Source organism: Calonectris borealis, chromosome 25, assembly GCF_964195595.1.
Source record: "Calonectris borealis chromosome 25, bCalBor7.hap1.2, whole genome shotgun sequence".
Lineage (NCBI taxonomy): Eukaryota > Metazoa > Chordata > Aves > Procellariiformes > Procellariidae > Calonectris > Calonectris borealis.
In genome coordinates, this window is record NC_134336.1 from 4,839,453 (window position 1) to 4,845,471 (window position 6,019).

A 6,019-nucleotide genomic window follows, 5' to 3' on the forward strand; every position below is an offset into this window, starting at 1 on the left:
CGCCCCAGCCGGGGCCCCCGCCGGCGGCTGCGCAGGACCCGGGAGCGCTGGCACTGCTCCTGCACCCCCCCACCCCATCACTGGGTGCCAGGAAGGAACCCAGGCGTCCGGCTGCCAAATCCCCCTCCCTTCATGGGGAGCTCAGCCTGCCCCTTCCCCACGGGGTGGGCACGCAGCCGGCTCCCCCCCCCTCTCATCAGCCAGCAAATATTAATAACAACCCCTGCAATAGCCTTTGCTTTTATTCCCTCGCTTTCCTGGCCCCCGCTCTGCTGATCTCAGCTCCTCCGGCTCCAAAACGCCTTTTAAAATTACTGGAGAGTGGAGACCTCTGCAAACGCTCTGCCCCCGGCCGCCCCTGCCTCCCCCTCCGCACCGGCACCCACGCCGGGGATGGCAGCACCCATGTGCCGTGCAGGGAGCGGGGTGCCATCCGCCCCGGTTATTTAAAAGGCGCCAGGCTAGGCTTGATTAAAACCAAGTAAAAGCCAGAGCCAGGGCAGAGAGGGGGATTAGATCGCTCGGGGGAATGTTAATGGACTCCAGAGCTTTCTGCCGGGCCGGCGGCTGGGCCGAATCCAGCCCGGGGTGGCTGGGGACGGGCAGACGCAGCCCTGCGGCGGGTGCAACGAGTGCGCCAGGGCTCAGCTGGACCCCGGCGCAGGGAGCGCATGGGGAGCCCGAGCTGCTGCTGGCGGAGCGGAAGGAGGATGGGGGTTGGGGGGGGGAGACACGGGGGGGGGTGGAAATATCTTCCAAGGGCCTGGCCCTTCCTCTGGGAAAAGCAGGGGTGGTCTGGTCCTCCAGCTGGGCTCCGCGCCGCCCCCGCTGCCGGTGCAGGAGGTCGCTCCCGCGGCGGGGACGCAGCACGGCACGGGCTGCCTGCGGCAGGATGGTCCTGGGGAGCATCGCCATCGCCCCGCACCCCCTCCCTGGCTGTCCCGGGGGGTCAGCAACCATCAGGGACATGGGGGGGCTTCAAAAGGGGCTGTTTGCCGGGGTGCTCCTGGCGGGAAGGGCCGGTGCGGCAGCAGGGGTGCCGGCATTGGGGCAGGGGGTGCTGGCATTGGGGCAGGGGGTGCTGGAGGCCCCCCGGCATGAGATGCTCCCCACCCCGGCTGCCAGATGCACTGGATTGCAGGTCTGACGTGGGAAATCGCCTCCCTTCCTCGTTAGCTTGTGATTAGCATGTCAAGTGGTTGAAGTTGGTGGGTATAAAGGATGCGAGCTAAGAATAATGGCTTCAATTTTCTTCACGGCACAGCCATTAATTTGGAGGAGAAGGGGGTGTCCAAACCTCCCGGCTTCGCTGGCCCCAGCCCTGCGGGGCGAAGGCAGGGTCCCACCGGTGCACCCCAGGGCCAGACCCCAGGGCTGGGGAGGGGGGGGTGACGTGGCCCTCGCCCTGCTCTGGGTGCTGGTGGGCAGCGTCTGAGCCGGGTGCCGGTACTGGGGTGAGCTCGACACGGGCATGGGCATCCCGGGTGCTTCCCTGTGCCGGGGTGATGGCGCAGCCGGGACTGGGTGTGCAACACGTGTGTATCCATCCCCTGCCCCGGCACATCGCTCCTCGCCTCCCCGGGACCGGGGCATTTCCCCAGCCTTGCCCCCCCCGGCTCCGTCCCCACGCAATGGGCAGGAGGGGAGGGCAGGGGACGAGGGCAAATTCCTGCTTTGTTTCCAAGGGGATGGAAAAAGTCGAAATGGCGGCAAAGCTGCCTTCCCCCCTGGCACATGCCGGATCCCGGCAGCAGCGCAACGAGCCGCCTTCCAGCCCCGCTCCCCGTGGCACATGCGGGCAAAGCTCCGGCTCACCGCGGTGCAGCCCTGGACCCCTCTGCCGGTGCCCGGGACACGGAGCATCCCTTGTCCCACCGTCCTGCAGCATCCCAGGCTCCGAGCACCATCACCTGCACCGGCATCGTTAGCACAACGAGAGGCCAGAAACCTCCTCCCAGCAGAGCTGCTTAATTAAAATAATCATTTCCATCCCGAGGAGGCGGCAGGCGCCCGGGGACCACTTTCATCCCACGTCACCCTGGGCACTGCGTGGCACCACGGCCACGCCGGGCTCGCCCCGGGTACAAGCAGCTCCCAGAAACCTTCGATAAAACCCACAAATAAAGAAGTAGCAAACCAACCATTTCCCCACCAAATTTTAAAGTCTTTTCTCCTTTCCCCGCCACCCCCAAGCAGCCTCTGCTGGCAAAACCCAGGCGAGAGCCGGGCATGGCGGCGGTGGCGGCGACGCTGGGCTGTGCTGATAAACCCCCAGCAATCAGCCCAATCACGAGGCTTTTCAGCCACAGAACCGGCGCGCGCTGCTTGATAGATTTAATTGAGTCTTAAAAAAAAAAAAAAAATTAAAAAAAAAAAAAAATCAAATCAAGCTGTGCTCCAAGCAGCTGGCCCTGCCCGGCGAGGCTGCGGCCGTGCCAGGCGATGTCTCCCGGTGGGATTTACCTCCCGGTGGGATTTACCTCCTGGCTCGCCCCGTGCCGCCGTCGGTCTCGCCCTCGTTTGCGCCCGCCTTACCCAGGTGCTAATCAGGCCGCAACGGATTTCGTCCTCCTTCGATGCTGCTTTTTGTGACCTGAAATGAAAGAGAGGAAAAATGGGGGGGGGGGGGGAAGAACAAATTTGATGCTCGTGGGAAGCATCATGTTGGAGCCAAGGTGGGAATGGTCACGCACCCCCAAAAGACCCCCCCGGGAGTGGCCATGTGGGAGCCGGCCGGGGGGTCCAGCACCTGGGGGCTGGGTGCAGGATGCGGGCACAGCCATGGTGTGGGCAGAGCGGCAGGGAAGGCCGTAATCCCCTACCCTGCTCACGTGCCTCAGTTTCCCCATTGAGCAATGCCACAGCCAGGGATGTTTGGTGTCCACCAGGGTGACAGCACAGCATCGGGGTGCCCCCCCCCGAGGGGTCCCCTTTCACCCCAGCCATGGCCTTCTGCCTGCACCCTGTGTGAGGACCTTGGGAAGGGGTGCTCCATACTCCATCCCCTTCCCCACCACCAGCCTCCCAGTGCTGCGGTCACCCTGGGGTGGGGGTGCCAGGGTGGGGGGACCCACCAGCTGTGCTGGGCGTGAGCAGCATCCCCAAGGTCAGCACCAGCTGTGAGGTTCCTGCAACAGCCCAGCCTGGATGGGGCCACTGGGTGCCCAGCAGGGATCAGCCCACGGGGAGCAGATGGAGCTCGCTGGGTGAAGCTCAGTGGGGGGTATTATAGGGGTGCAAGCAGCCCCCCCCTCAAACCAGCCAGCACCAGGGTGCTCACAGCAAGCGTGGCTGGTCCCCATGCACCCATGGGACCCCAGGGCGTAGAGGCAGCATCCTCTGCAGGGTCCCCCGTGCCGGCAGAGCCCCCCAGCCCTCCCCATCACCTCCACCCACAGCATCTCCCCCAGCTTACCTGAGGGCCCTGCCCGATGCCGGGGGTACCCGGGGGGGCCACAGAGGAGCAATGCCCCCCCAATTTGGCCCCTGCAGAGATATGGTTGCACTGAGGGACCCATTTCATCCCCAGTGGGGACACACGGCCACACCCCCAGCCAGATTTGGGGACCCACCAGCACCCAGAGCCCCCCGAGCCCCCACCCTGCAGCGCTCAGGGACACTTGTAGGGCCCTGGGGTGGGGGAGGATAGAAATACAGTTCCCTCCAAATGCTCAACCACCTTCACCTGGGGCACAGGGAGCAGCAACCGCCCCCCCCCCTCCCCGGCACCCCCAGGGTGAGTGGGGGGGGGTGTCCCGTGAGCCAGCCTGGGTGCTCAGTCTGCCCCTCGCACCCCGTACCACGGGATGGGGGGGGCTGTATTGAACCAGGCTCCCTTGGCACACCCGTCCCAGCGGCAGGGATGGGGGGGGGGGGGTGCTGATCCCCCAGCACCCCCCCACTCTCCCCACCGACATCTTCCCAGGCTGCGGCGGCGCTGGCAGCCCCGCTCCCCCCCCCCCCCAGCCATCAGTATGCGCCGTGTGTTCTTCTCCATAGCAACCTCCTGCCTCCCCCCCCCGGCCCCCCCAGCGCTGCACAAGCCCTTCGCTGCAGCAGCCCTGACCCCGCCGGGATCGCTAACCTCTCCCACCCACAGGTAGCTGGTCCCCCCCCCCGCCTCCGTGTCCCCCCCCCTCCTCCCTCCCCAAGTCCCCCCCCCCCACTCTTCGCCCGGAGGATGCTGCAGCCTTCATCTTCCCAGTCTTGGAAGTTGGTGGATTTTTTTGATTTTGATTTTTTTTTTTTTTTTTTTGCTTATTTTTCTCCCTTTTGCTTCTTTATGGCGTTGATGCTTTTTCCCAGCCATCACCGTGAAGCTCTGTGTGTGTGTGTGTGTGTCTCCCCACCCCATGGGTGCCCCACGGGTGCCAGGGAAGGGGTGGGCACCCATCTTGACCAACGAAGGAAAGCCACCCCCCCCCCCCCAATAACTCGTGCACCCACAGCCCTGAGCACGAGGTGATCGGAGAGGGTGGCGGGTCCCCGGCGTGCTCCAGGTGCCACCGGCCACCCCGGCAATGTCCCCGGGGACCCCCGTTGGCACCCCATCCTGGGGGGGAGCAGCAGCGGGACCCCCCTCTGCCGTACTGCACCCCAATTTGCATCAAAATTCAGTTTTCTCGCTGCATTTCCCACCTTAGGCTGGATCCTGGCATCCCCCCCCAAATCCGGGGGAGGGGGGTGTCAGCCTCCCTCCAGGCCCCCCCCCCAGCACAGCCAGGCCGTGCCACCCCCAAAGAGAAGCAAGAAAGCAGCGGGCATCGCTCAATATATAGGGGTGGTTTTTTTTAATATAAAAAAAGTGCCTATTAAAAATTCCTTCCTAAATAACACAAAAAGACCAGTTGAGGAGAAAAGCGGGGGCCGGGGGGGGGGCTCCGGCCAGGGCAGCACAAGCACTGCGCAGTCAGCTGGGGAGGGGCAGCACGGGAGGGGGGTGGGGAAGGGGAGGGGGGGGGCTATTTTGACCAGGTGGGGGCATTTTCCCTTTTTTTTTTTTTGGCGTTTTGCCTTTTTTTTTTTTCATTGCAGGCTGTTTTGTTCTTTTTTTTTCTTTTTTTTTTTTGCACAATCCACAAAGCTGTACAGAAGTTGCCGAAACCTGGGGGGGGGACACAACATACAGGGGACACGGGCTGGCGGGGGGGGAGAGGAGCCCAAAGCCCCCGCCCCCCCAGCACCCACGTATGCACCCACACCCTGAGCTCATCACCGCCACCGCGCCGGGGGTCACGGGAAAGCCAGTGACCCCTCTTTTGCCCCAGCCCACACCCCGGCCCCCCCCCCGGTTCCCCCTCCCCACCGAGAAGGTGTGTGATTGATTTCTCCTTCTTTTTTGTGTTTTTTTTTTTGTTTTGTTTGTTTTAATTTTTTTTTTTTTTTAACTCCTTTTTTTTTTTTTTTTAATACAAATTTGGATCTTTGGGTGTGTACTGCCAAAAAAAACCCGCCTCGTTCTTCTTAATAATAATAAAAATAAAACTCAAATCATCGTCATCGTCATTAAAAAAAGGCAACGGAAACCCAAGGAACCCATGCGGAAGTTGCACACCACAAAACCACAGCAGATGTACAGAATGCAATATACAAGACACGATTTATAATAAAACATTATATACAATAAATAGGTTATTGTTACTTTTTTTTTCTTTTTTTTTCTTTTTTTTTTTTTTTTTTTTTTTGTCGATCGATCTGTAAATAAATTTTTCTCAGTGCATACTGGTGGGTTTTTGCTCTTCTCTCCTGCATATTCGCCTCTCGGTCGCTTTAGGTCTCTGTTCTCGGTCGCTTTTTTGATGCTCCCTCCGGTTCGTGGCTCTCTCTTCTTTTATATTTTTTTTTTTTTGTGAATTTTCAGCTTTTTAAAATTTTTTTTTTCCTTAAACATTTTTTTTTTTTTAACTTCTTTTCTTCAAAAGTATTTACAATTGCTGGTTTTGTGCAGAAAATGAAAATTAATAAAATAAAAAATAAAAATTAAAGAGTTCCTCTGCTTCTGGCCGGGAGGAGAGAGAAC